This window comes from Eleutherodactylus coqui, unplaced genomic scaffold (assembly GCF_035609145.1).
Source record: "Eleutherodactylus coqui strain aEleCoq1 unplaced genomic scaffold, aEleCoq1.hap1 HAP1_SCAFFOLD_30, whole genome shotgun sequence".
Classification (NCBI taxonomy): domain Eukaryota; kingdom Metazoa; phylum Chordata; class Amphibia; order Anura; family Eleutherodactylidae; genus Eleutherodactylus; species Eleutherodactylus coqui.
This window is the reverse complement of record NW_027102247.1, coordinates 810731-822330: the sequence shown is the minus strand read 5'-3', so window position 1 is coordinate 822330 and position 11600 is coordinate 810731. Positions and strand designations below refer to the sequence as shown.

General features: G+C 48.5%; 1 long non-coding RNA gene across 1 annotated transcript; it reads right to left on the bottom strand.

Moving 5' to 3' along the window:
• Positions 1 to 6918: 6918 nt before the first annotated feature.
• Positions 6919 to 10884, bottom strand: LOC136601076 (uncharacterized). Its single transcript, XR_010789288.1, has 3 exons — positions 10831 to 10884; positions 8113 to 8187; positions 6919 to 7139 (listed from the first exon to the last, which is right to left on the bottom strand). It is a non-coding gene; the product is annotated as an uncharacterized lncRNA (long non-coding RNA).
• Positions 10885 to 11600: the final 716 nt, after the last annotated feature.

Below are 11600 nucleotides of genomic sequence, written 5' to 3'. Positions count from 1 at the left end.
TCACCCCAAAATCGATACCCCTGTTTGTCCCGTGTTCAGAAACATACCCATTGTGGCCCTAATAGACTTACAGGACCCATGGCTAGGCCTACAATGAAAGGAATACCCGTTGGATTTCAGGGTACCACTGAATAAATTTCAGGCCCCATTGCCCACTTATAGAGCCATTGAGCGGCCAAAACTATAAAGAACCCCCTCAAATGACTAGTGGGTTTTCATGAGGGAAATGTGGCGACCTGGGGTTACATGCAGGGAGTGTGGTGACGGTACGGTTACATGCAGGGAGTGTGGAGACGGTGGGGTTACATGCTGGGAGTGTGGTGGCGGTACGGTTACATAAGGGCGGTGTGGTGATGGTGGGGTTACATGCGGGGAGTGTGGTGACGGTGTGGTTACATGCTGGGGAGTGTATTGACGGTGCGTTTACATGCGGGGAGTGCACAGTGGGAGCTGGCTGGGGCTCACAGCAATCTATGCTGACCGTGGCATGTAAAGGGTTTATAGAGGGAGCTGGCTGGGACTGACAGCAATCTATGCTGACTGTGGCATGTAAAGGGTTCGCAGAGGGAGCTGGCTGGGACTGACAGCAATCTATGCTGACTGGGCATGTAAAAGGTTTACAGAGGGAGCTGGCTGGGACTGACAGCCATCTATGCTGACCGCGGCATGTGAAGGGAGCACAGAGGGAGCTGGCTGGGACTGACAGCAATCTACGCTGATCGCGACATGTAAAGGGTTCGCAGAGGGAGCTGGCTGGGACTGACAGCAATCTACGCTGATCGCGACATGTAAAGGGTTCACAGTGGGAGCTGGCTGGGATTGAAAGCAATAAATGCTGACCACGGCATGTAAAGGGTTTACAGAGGGAGCTAGCTGGGGCTGACAGCAATCTATGCTGACCGTGACATGTAAAGGGTTCACAGAGGGAGCTGGCTGGGGCTGACAGCAATCTATGCTGACCGTGGCATGTAAAAGGTTTACAGAGGGAGCTGGCTGGGGCTGACAGCAATCTATGCTGACCGCGGCATATAAAGGGAGCACAGTGGGAGCTGGCTTGGGCTGACAGCAATCTATGCTGACCGTGGAATGTAAAGGGTTCACAGTGGGAGCTGGTTGGGACTGACAGCAATCTATGCTGACCGTGGAATGTAAAGGGTACAATAGTGTCGCATCTGTAAGAAGTCCCCGCGCTGCACGCAGATGGCGCAGAGCGGTGCAGTTGGGGCCGCGCCATGTCCGCTAGGTGCTGTTGGAGAACCCCCACAAATGACCCTGTTTAAAAAAACTAGACCCCTTAACGAATTCCTCTAGGGCTGTGCTGCGTATTTTGACCCACAGTATTTGAATGAATCTGAGCAAAGCAGAAGGAAAAAAGTTAAAGTTGTACTACCTCTAGCTTGGATACAAAATGTGAAACAGACCCTGTTGTATCGCCTCTAGCTTGGCTACAAGACGTGATATGGGTGGGCAAGCTGCCACTTGGGATGCATTATGCATTGACACTTGGGGGTCAGGATAACAGCATGCTGACAATAGAGGGCAATGTATAGCTTTATGTCTTTGGTGATGTTAAATTCATTCTCTGTGGCTGATTTTACACAAGTGAGCACTATATCAGCCCGAGAAACTCAAACCAATATCTCGCATGGCAAATATGCGAGTGTGTCTGCCAGTGCAGTGCGCCTTGTAAGAACAATGCATTGCGATGTGTGTATGTGTGTAAAATATATACACATACATACACACATACATATACAAACACAAACACACACCGCTGTAGGAGCAACTGTAAGAAACAAAATAAATGGTGGGAATATGGCGGCCGCCTGATCTTTTACGCACATAGTATTCATAGGGGAGGTCCTATATTTTCTCGGTCAAGTATTAACGGGAGAGAATACTGCTGGTGAAAACGAAACCACAGAAATCTTAGGCTTAGTTTTGTCCCAATATACGGCCGTGACAATCACCAGCGATGCTTTTTTTTTAGAGGATTAAATCGCATCGCTGCCGCGCACATTAAAAACCGCATGTTTTTGTTTAACGCGCAAGTCGGTAGGACTTTCCAATGTTAACATGCAGCGCATATTTTTCGCCTTGTGATGCGATAAAACGCAGCCTCCATAGGATTACATGGGAGATTTTAAAAAACGCACTGCGCAGAAGGACACAGCAGGCTGTGATTTTCTCTCTCAACATCACATCAGTGAAAACCTTGCTGAAGGGAAGGGAACCGTTGGGAATCATTGGCTGCGAAATCTGCTTTTTTTTCAATAACCAACGCATCGGTTAAAAATGGCGCGATTTTACCCGCCGGTTTGAAACCACCCTAGAGAAAAATAGGGCAAAAAGATGGAGAACTGGGAGGTGACCCGCTAATCTCTATGGTGCTGTAAGTTTGGGTAAATCCAATAGGTGGTGCAGCACGTTTCTGTAAAACCAACAGAGGGCGCTGCAATGTTACTGTAGAAACCAATGGACAGCATGGCAGGTAGCTATACATAAACTATACAAAATGTGATTGGTTGCTGCTGCTGCCGCCATTTTTTTAAAAGGTACGCTCAGTTCTTTCATAGAGAACAAGAAGGTAGGTACTTACAATTCAGGTAGGTAGGTTCAGTTTGGGCCTGGGAGAGACTCCAGTGGAGACTGACGGAAAAATGGCTGCTTACAACCTGTGGTCCTTGTTTCGGGTGCGCGTGTCACCATCGATCTAATGCATCTTACTGCATAGATATATATCTAGCTATAAAAATAGATAGTTATATATCAATATAGATATTTCTAAAAATATCTAGCTTTACGTATAAATTTAAACTTCTATAGTTATGGTTTTGTAAGGCTGAAAACAGACATACAGAATTTGTATTATTATCAGCATTATTCTTATAATTGCCATTGATGTTATTCCAGGGTCAGGTAATACACTGCATGAGGCTTTGACCAATTTTTACTATTTTAGGTAAAAAGCTGCATTGACTGCACTTCTGCATTTAGTGCGATATGGTAGGACTGCAAGCAAAGCCTGAGACAAGATCTTGGTGCGCCCCATGACAATACATATCAGGTAGGTATCCTGCCCTAGAGGTATGAAGGCACCATACAGCAGCACTCATCTGTAATCCAACCTGCAGGGACATTGTGTGCTGCTGTAATGCCCCAAAGTTACTGTAAGATTCTATTGCTTTACTGGTTTTTGCTTTTTTTGGTGTTTTTTATCTTTCATCCCAGTGCTACAAAGACCGAGGACAGAAAGCTCTGGCACTGAAATACTGTGATGAGGCTTCAGCCATGCCACCGGTTACTAAAGAGGTGAGGACTATCAGTAGTAACGTGGTAACACAATTCAACTGTTCATTTCAGCCATTGATTTACTGACCTACTCCACTGCTTACTGTATTGATTCTCTAGAATAGAGCCTAGAATCACACGTGGAAAACAAACCGCGGCATGCTCTATTTCTGTGCGGGGCTCTGCGAGCCCCGCACAGAAACGTCACTCGCCGGCCGCTGGCACCGGTCTGCGCATTTAGGATGGCAACTCCCACAGCCTAGAAGTTTGTATGATCTAGAGGCTCAGTCACAGCAAATGTGGACACATAATACCATATGGAACCTGTATGCCTCAATTGCCCCCCATATCACATCTTGTATCCAAGCTAGAGGCGGTACAACAAAGTACTAGAGCCTCCATACTCGCCTGTATCACATCTTGTATCCAAGCTAGAGGTGGGACAACAGGGTACTAGAGCCTCCATGTTCGCCTGTATCACATCATCTTTTTTTATGATCGCAGGGAGAGAAAACGGCAGAATTGAGCTCCAGGCTCTCGGTGACCTTTGTTAGCCGGGAGCACAGAGATTAAAAAATGTACCGGGCTCCCCAGCTGCTGCGCATGTGTCTGGCATTTTAAGGCAGGTTCATGCGCAGAAGCCGGAGAAGGTCCACGGAGGAGGATCACATCGAGGTTCAAATACGGAGGCCTCCGGTAAGAAGTTTCATCTCCTCTCACCGATCAAAGAGGGGAGATTAAACTTCAACTTTTTCTTAACTTTTACATGATCGCCGTTATCCAACCGAGGATAAGGATCCCGTCGGGGGACATCGCCGGAGGCCTTAGGGAAATATTTTCACCTTCCCTTACGGATTGGATTCGTGACAGGAGGTGAAGCTGTAACTCTTACTTTTACATGATCGCCGTTATCCATTGGCTAATGGCAATCACGTGACTGGGGACCACGTACTGCGGCCCACCATGAAATCTCCAGGCTCTCGGCTATGTTTGGTAGCCAGGAGCAGGGATATCTTAAATTACTCAGGCAATCTGCGGCTCTTGCATCGGCCAACATTGACGACGGGCGCGTGCGCAGAAGCTGAGGTGAGGTCCAAGGGTAAATCCGGGGGCCTTAGGTATGTAATTGCATCTCCCCTCACGAATATGAGCGAAGATTACATTTTACCATTTTTTAACTTTCTGTTTACTTTTAAGGGTGACTGGTGGTCGCGCCAACAGCAGGGAGTTGTCATGTCAAGCACTGAGCTCCCATGAACGGCAGAGTCGTAGTCATGCAATGAGACTAGTGCTACGTGACCAAGATCGCTGTATAGCCCTGCGACCTCACACTCTCGGGCCGGCTTCACACCACCGGTTTCCTATTGTTCAATCCGCAGTCATCGTCCACACGGAGGATCTGCAGCAAATCACATGCATTGAAAGATACATACTACTGCTACTTCCTTCACACTCGCGGTCATCTGCATTACAGATTCTGCAGGAACGCTGGGGTAACGGCCAGGTTCCGCTGTGGTATCCCGCATTCGGAATGTGAAGCGGTCGTGTGCAGCTGGCCTTACTGAAGACAATGTAGTTGCGATACAACTCACAAGTAGCTGCGACCAATATATTGCAAAAATCCAACCTCGGTGAGGTTTTAGCACTCTATAGGTTGTGGGAACTTGCGCGACCCCATTGATATATTTGAGTATGCAAGTTCACAGGGCTGCACAGCGATCTTTGGTCACATGACCCATGTCATGGCGAAAGACTCCATAGAGCTCCAGCCTTAGGGCTCATGTCCACGATTGTGTTCTCACCGCAGAGACGCAGCGTTTTACGCATACCACCGTGGGCTCTTCGGACAGATTCACACAGATGTATTTGCGTAGCATATTACGCATGAAAAATATACATGCTAAATACACGTCAGTAGAACCCGCTGATTGCAGCGAGTTCCTTCACATAAGTGTATTTTGCATGCGCATTTTGTCCAAAAAAAAAGCATTCCCCCTTATTTTCTCGTGCATTTCTGCAGGGGAAGAACATGTATTATTCTAATTACACTAATTGCCCATTTCAATAAATGGCAGCATGGTTGCGTGTTTTTTTGCGCTTGCAAATGTGCTTGATTCATGCTAACAAAAGTACAGTAAGGGCCGCTTCACACAAACATATTTGTTTCAATGGGTGCCTTCAGAATTCAAACATGTGGGCAAGGAGGCTCTGGTATCCTGTTGTACCACTTCTAGCTTGGATACAAGAGGTTATACAGATGGGAATGGAGGCTCTAGTACCCTGTTGTACGCCTTGTAGCTTGGATAAAAGATAAGATAAGGACAGGCAAGGGGACTCTAGTACCCCGTTGTACCACTTCTAGCTTCTAGAATAGAAGATGGGGAACAGGCGGCTATGGAGGCTCTATTCTAGAGAATCAATACAGTAAGCAGTGGAGTAGGTCAGTAAATCAATGGCTGAAATAACAGTTGAATTGTGTTACCACGTTACTACTGACAGTCCTCACCTCTTTAGTAACCAGTGGCATGGCTGAAGCCTCATCACAGTATTTCAGTGCCAGAGCTTTCTGTCCTCGGTCTTTGTAGCACTGGGATGAAAGATAAAAAACACCAAAAAAAGCAAAAACCAGTAAAGCAATAGAATCTTACAGTAACTTTGGGGCATGACTAGGTACAACGGAGTCGTCGCTGTGACCACTTACCCCCCCATTACCCCTTTTAACCTAGCTTATCTAAAATAAACACCGACAACTTCTTTTTGGATTAAATTTGGCCACAGCAGCCAATTTTATTATAACATACAACAATAAATCCTGAATAACACTTTTTAACCCTTATCCTAACTACTATGGAGAGATCCTTGGAGTTCCCCACAAAATTATCTGTCGCCTCACCCAAAAAACAAGGAAGATAGGTGTAACTGTCTCCCGTCTCCTAAAAATCCTGACTCGGGAAACCCTATCTTCCAAACTACGCCTCCCGTCTCCAATCACCTGACTCAGGAGACTCGCCATTTACCTCGAGTCACCAACCTCCCGACCCCGAGGCTATCTAGCCATACCCCGGCTATTAACAACCACAACTTTAGCAGGTAACCCCCTGCCAAACAAGAGGCGACAGACCCACCTACAATTTAAAACTAACCAGAGGGGGGAGGAGGTAACTCTACTAACCCCTGCCTCCCCCCTTACCCCCTCTTATATTGACTCCAAGGACCCCTCCCTAACCGCCACAGCCAGCATGGCTTGAAACCTCAAGCCTGCGCCGCCCTCCACAACAACAAGGCGCGCTCCACTCCCTCCTGAACTGCCTCTAACCACAAGTCCAAACCTATCTCATTTAAATGCACCCCATCTTGTCTCCAATAATTCCCCCTGCCAGACTCTAGGTCTATGTGTCGCACCGCGACCCCCCCATTCCTTCCCACAAAGCGAGATACTTCCCTATTAAGCTTTATTCTCGCTTTGTCTAATCCTCTTGCAGTCCGCACAAACTTCCATACCTGCCTAGGCACGATCTCTGACCAGACCACCACCATCTTCTTATGCGCCGCTAACAATCTCAGGATATCATACCTGATATCCCTCGATAGATCCCTGAAGGGCCTTTTCCCCAAATCATTCCCCCCTGCATGTATAACAACTATGTCCGGGGCCCTGTCTAAACCCACCATCCTCTCAAACTCCTCCAACACTTTGCACCACGACATCCCTCTAACTCCCATCCATCTCAGGACCGCCTCTGACCTAGGAAACCTCAACTGTCTCCCGTCCTGCCTCACACTAGCCCTCTCCGCCCCCCAATAAACATATGAGTGGCCCATAATCCACACAAGCGCCGATTGTGGACCTGAAACAAAAAGGAGAAAACAAAATTGACCAACACCCCTTGATTATCATTATACCCCCTACCCCCCTAACACTGTTACAGCAACTGGGGACGAACATACAATTTATATCTCCCAGATTGCCACCTACCGATTTTTCTAATCGACTCGCCCGACAAACCTTGCACCTGTGCCTCTGTAGCCGCCCCCACCCTAAACGAGTGTGTCCCAAATTGCGACTCATCTAAACCGAGCTCCCTCAGCGCCTTCCCAAAGATCGCTGTAAACTGGAAGCGTGACAAAAACTGGCCCCCCTCATGCTGCAATAAAGGGCCTAATCTCTTACCCGCTACCTCAGTATAGCTAACCCATGCCGACACGGGGCACATTATTGACCCGTGAACCCTACCCAATCTAATCAAATGTCCCCGCCCAGCCTGATCTGTTTTTGATCGGCGTATGACCAACTCTAAATGGTCATCAACTTTTCTAACATCCCCCCCCCTGTAAACCTCCCCCAACTGATTTACTAGGGGACACCAACTCCCCCACCCTAAATGCCCCAAAAAAATGCCAGTGAAAACGCTAACCTGAATAACGATCTTTCGAACAACGTATCGCAGAGGCCTTCCAGTACCCCCCCTAACTTTTCTAACAACTCAAACGAAACTGGTCTACGTAAGTCCACACTGCCTTTACCTTTTCTAAAACCCTTCAACGCTTGTCTCACTAGGAAATTCTTCGTTATATCCCCCACCCCCCTTAACTTACACCCAAATGCTACCCCTGCCATGAACCTGTTCGCTCGTGACACCGAAACATTATCCTGCTCTGCCTTACCCAACCAACTTAACAGCGCCCCCACTCTATCTTCCTCCGCCTCTCCTATCCCAAGCTGACCTACCCAGCCTTCCCACTCCTGCCACGCTGCTATATACGCAGCTCTAGTACCCTGAGCCAGTGACCTCTCGATTAGATGCCCCACTGCTCTCTTACCACACTCCAAAGATGAGACGGGCACGTCCTCCCTCGGTCCTCCGCCTGAGGGGCCAGGGTCCTGAATCGCTCCCACTGAAACCGAGAAAGAGCATCCGCGATTGAATTCTCAATCCCCGGCACGTGCACCGCCACTATCCAAATATTCATCTTCAATGTTTCCAATACCAGGTGGCGCAACAAATTCACCACCGGGGGTGATGAGGCGGTCAAAGCATTGATCACCTGCACCACCCCCATATTGTCCCAATGGAACCTCACCTTCTTGTTCTGAAGGCGATCGCCCCAAAGCGCCACGGCCACCACTATTGGAAACAGTTCCAACAATACCAGATTCTTCGTCAAACCTTCCTCCCGCCATCTGACTGGCCATTCCCCAACACACCATTGCCCCTGGCAAAATGCCCCAAATCCCGCACTCCCTGCCGCGTCTGTAAACAACTCGTAGTCCACATTCTCACTCACTTCCGAGATTATCATGGACCTCCCATTGTATTTGTTTAAAAAGGAAGCCCAGACTGCTAGGTCCCCTTTTAAACTCCTCCCCACTCTGATGTAGTGATGCGGGGCTCGAATTCCCGCCGTGGCCGATGCCATTCTTCGACAAAATATTCGCCCCATAGGCATTATTCTGCAAGCGAAATTCAACTTGCCCAATAATGACTGAAGCCCCTTCAGCGTGACTTTCTTGACTTTCCGTGTCTTTTCTACCTCGCATTTTAAATCCCGCAACTTATCTTCCGGTAATTGACATACCATCGCCTCCGTATCAATCCAGATGCCCAAAAACTGAAGAGAAGTTGCAGGGCCCTCTGTCTTGTCGGGAGCCAAAGGCACCCCGAACCGATCCGCCACCCACTGTAACGTTCCCAGCAGAGTCGCACACATCGGCGATTCCGCTGGGCCAATACACAAAAAATCGTCAAGGTAGTGAATTACTGACTGCTGCTTTGCAGTGTCTTTCACTACCCATTCCAAGAAAGTGCTGAAGGCTTCGAAGTATGCACATGAGATTGAACATCCCATGGGCAGACACCGATCGGCGAAATACTTACCTCCCCAAAAACAACCAAGTAAGCGAATACTATCTGGAGAAACCGGCAAAAGGCGGAACGCCGACTCAATGTCGGCTTTCGCTAACAGCGCCCCCCTCCCATACCTTCTTACCCATTTTAGTGCCGCATCAAAAGATGTATAAACCACCGAACAGAGCTCAGGGTCTATACCATCGTTCACTGATGCCCCTTTCGGATAAGAAAGATGGTGTATTAACCGAAACTTATTCGGTTCCCTCTTAGGTACTACTCCCAGGGGAGACACTACGAAGTTCCGGAGGGGAGGCTCCTGAAAGGGGCCTGCCATCCGCCCTAAGCTAATTTCTTTTGCCAGTTTCTCCGAAACCACTTCCGGATTCCTCATGGCCGAGAGTAGGTTTTTTGTTGATAACGGAATCTCATGTTTTGGGGGAGGGATGTGAAACCCCCCCCGAAAACCTTCTTCCAACAATTTCGCCTTTTCCCTGTCAGGATACCTATTTAGAAACCTGACCATCTCTTCCAGCCTCACCGGCGTCCTCCCTTTTTCCACCCCCTCCTGCGGCCTTTCCTTTTCCTTTCTTAAAGCATTTTGATGCTCCTTGTGACCCGCCATTGCAGTGTGAGCAGACATGCTTAAATCTGCAGCCTGCTCCGAATTTGCATTGGCCCTCATTAAATTGCCAACACAAACCGACTCTATTACCCCCTGACTGACCCCCCTGGTTTCCCCCCTGTGAGGTTGAAGCCAGGCCTGATGGCCCGGCTCCCCCGTGAAAAGGCTGCCCAAATCGACTAGGTGCCATGACCCGAAGCCACAGACCAATATCTTTTTGGTCCCAACGGATTGACGGCCTCACCGCCTTACGTTGCCTAAACTGTTCGTCGTACCTTAACCAGGTTTGACCCCCGTAAACCCGATACGCCTCGCCTATCGAATCTAGATAACAGAAGAGGCCGGAACAGTTCTCCGGCGCCTTCTCCCCAATTACGCTGGCCAATATAGCGAACGCCTGCAACCAATTATTAAATGTTTGAGGAATTAAACGCCATCTGCGTTTTTCTTCCTCCTCCTTCTTGTATTCGGTCCTTTTGCCTTTGTCCAAATTAAATTTCTCCAAAGGCAAGAGGGAGAATATCTCTACAAATTCGTCCCGCCATATCTTCTCCCTCGTTTCCTTCTTAAGATGTGCTCCCAACGGGCCCTCGAAACACACGTATACCTCCCCTTTTGCCCTATCGTCCAACCGCACTGCTTCCCCGTCCCTTTCCGTTTGTACGGCAACCGTCACCCCTGACGCCGTTTCATCTGCCCCCCCCGAGCTGACCCCTAGAGTACTTACCCTACTGGAAGGGGTTGCCATTGAAGTACTCCATGCAGCCACCGGCGATGGCCCCACGTCCGGCCCTCCCGTTCCCCCTGCCTGGACTCCCCCAGTCGCCCCAGCGGGGAAGCCCTCCCCGCCAGACGACACACTACCCGGCGTGTTAAACGCCGTTCCAGGCAAACCGACCGACCCCATTTCCTGCCTCCGCAGGAATTCCCACATACAACCCATAAGTGCCCTCAAATCGTTATCCCCCCCATGCGCACCAGCAAAACTGACCGCACCACTACCTATACCCCCCCCTACAGGCACAGATCTAGCAATAACATTTACAGTGTTTTGTGTGGTAGACTCACCGGGCTGCGCAGGTGCTGTGGGCCCACCAGCCGCCGCTCCGTCTTCCTGGCGTCAAAGTGTTCCTCAAAATGCTAAAAAGTAATGTTAAATTTGTACGTCTCCTAAATAGTTAAAAAAAACCGAAAGTTTTTCCAATGTGCGCCCAAAATAAAGTAAACGGGTGGAAATATAAATCTTAGCAAAAATTTCTATATTATGTTTGCACATATTTAAGATATTGCAGTTGGAAATGTGAAAAAATGACCATTTTTTTCAAAATTTTCCCAATTTTGGCGCTTTTAATAAATAAACACAATTTCTATCGGTCTATTTTTTCCGCCTAAATGAAGCACAACATGTGGCGAAAAAACAATGTCAGAATCGCTTGGATATGCAAAACCTTTCTGGTGTTTTTCCATGTTAAAGTGACACATGTCAGATTTGCCAAATTTGGCCTGGTCATTAAGGCGCAAACAGGCTTGGTCACTAAGGGGTTAAATATGAGCCATACAGAAGTTATTCACTTACCTGCTCCGTTGCTGGCGTCCCCGTCTCCATGGCTCCGTCTAATTTCGCTGGCTTCTTGCTTTTTTAGACGCGCTTGCGCTGTGCGGTCTTCTGCCTGGTGAATGGGGCCGCTCGTGCCGGAGAGCTGCTCACCGCGTCGTCATCGTAGCTCCGCCCCGTCACGTGTGCCGATTCCAGCCAGAAATCTTAGGCTTAGTTTTGTCCCAATATACGGCCGTGACAATCACCAGCGATCCTTTTTTTTAGAGGATTAAATCGCATC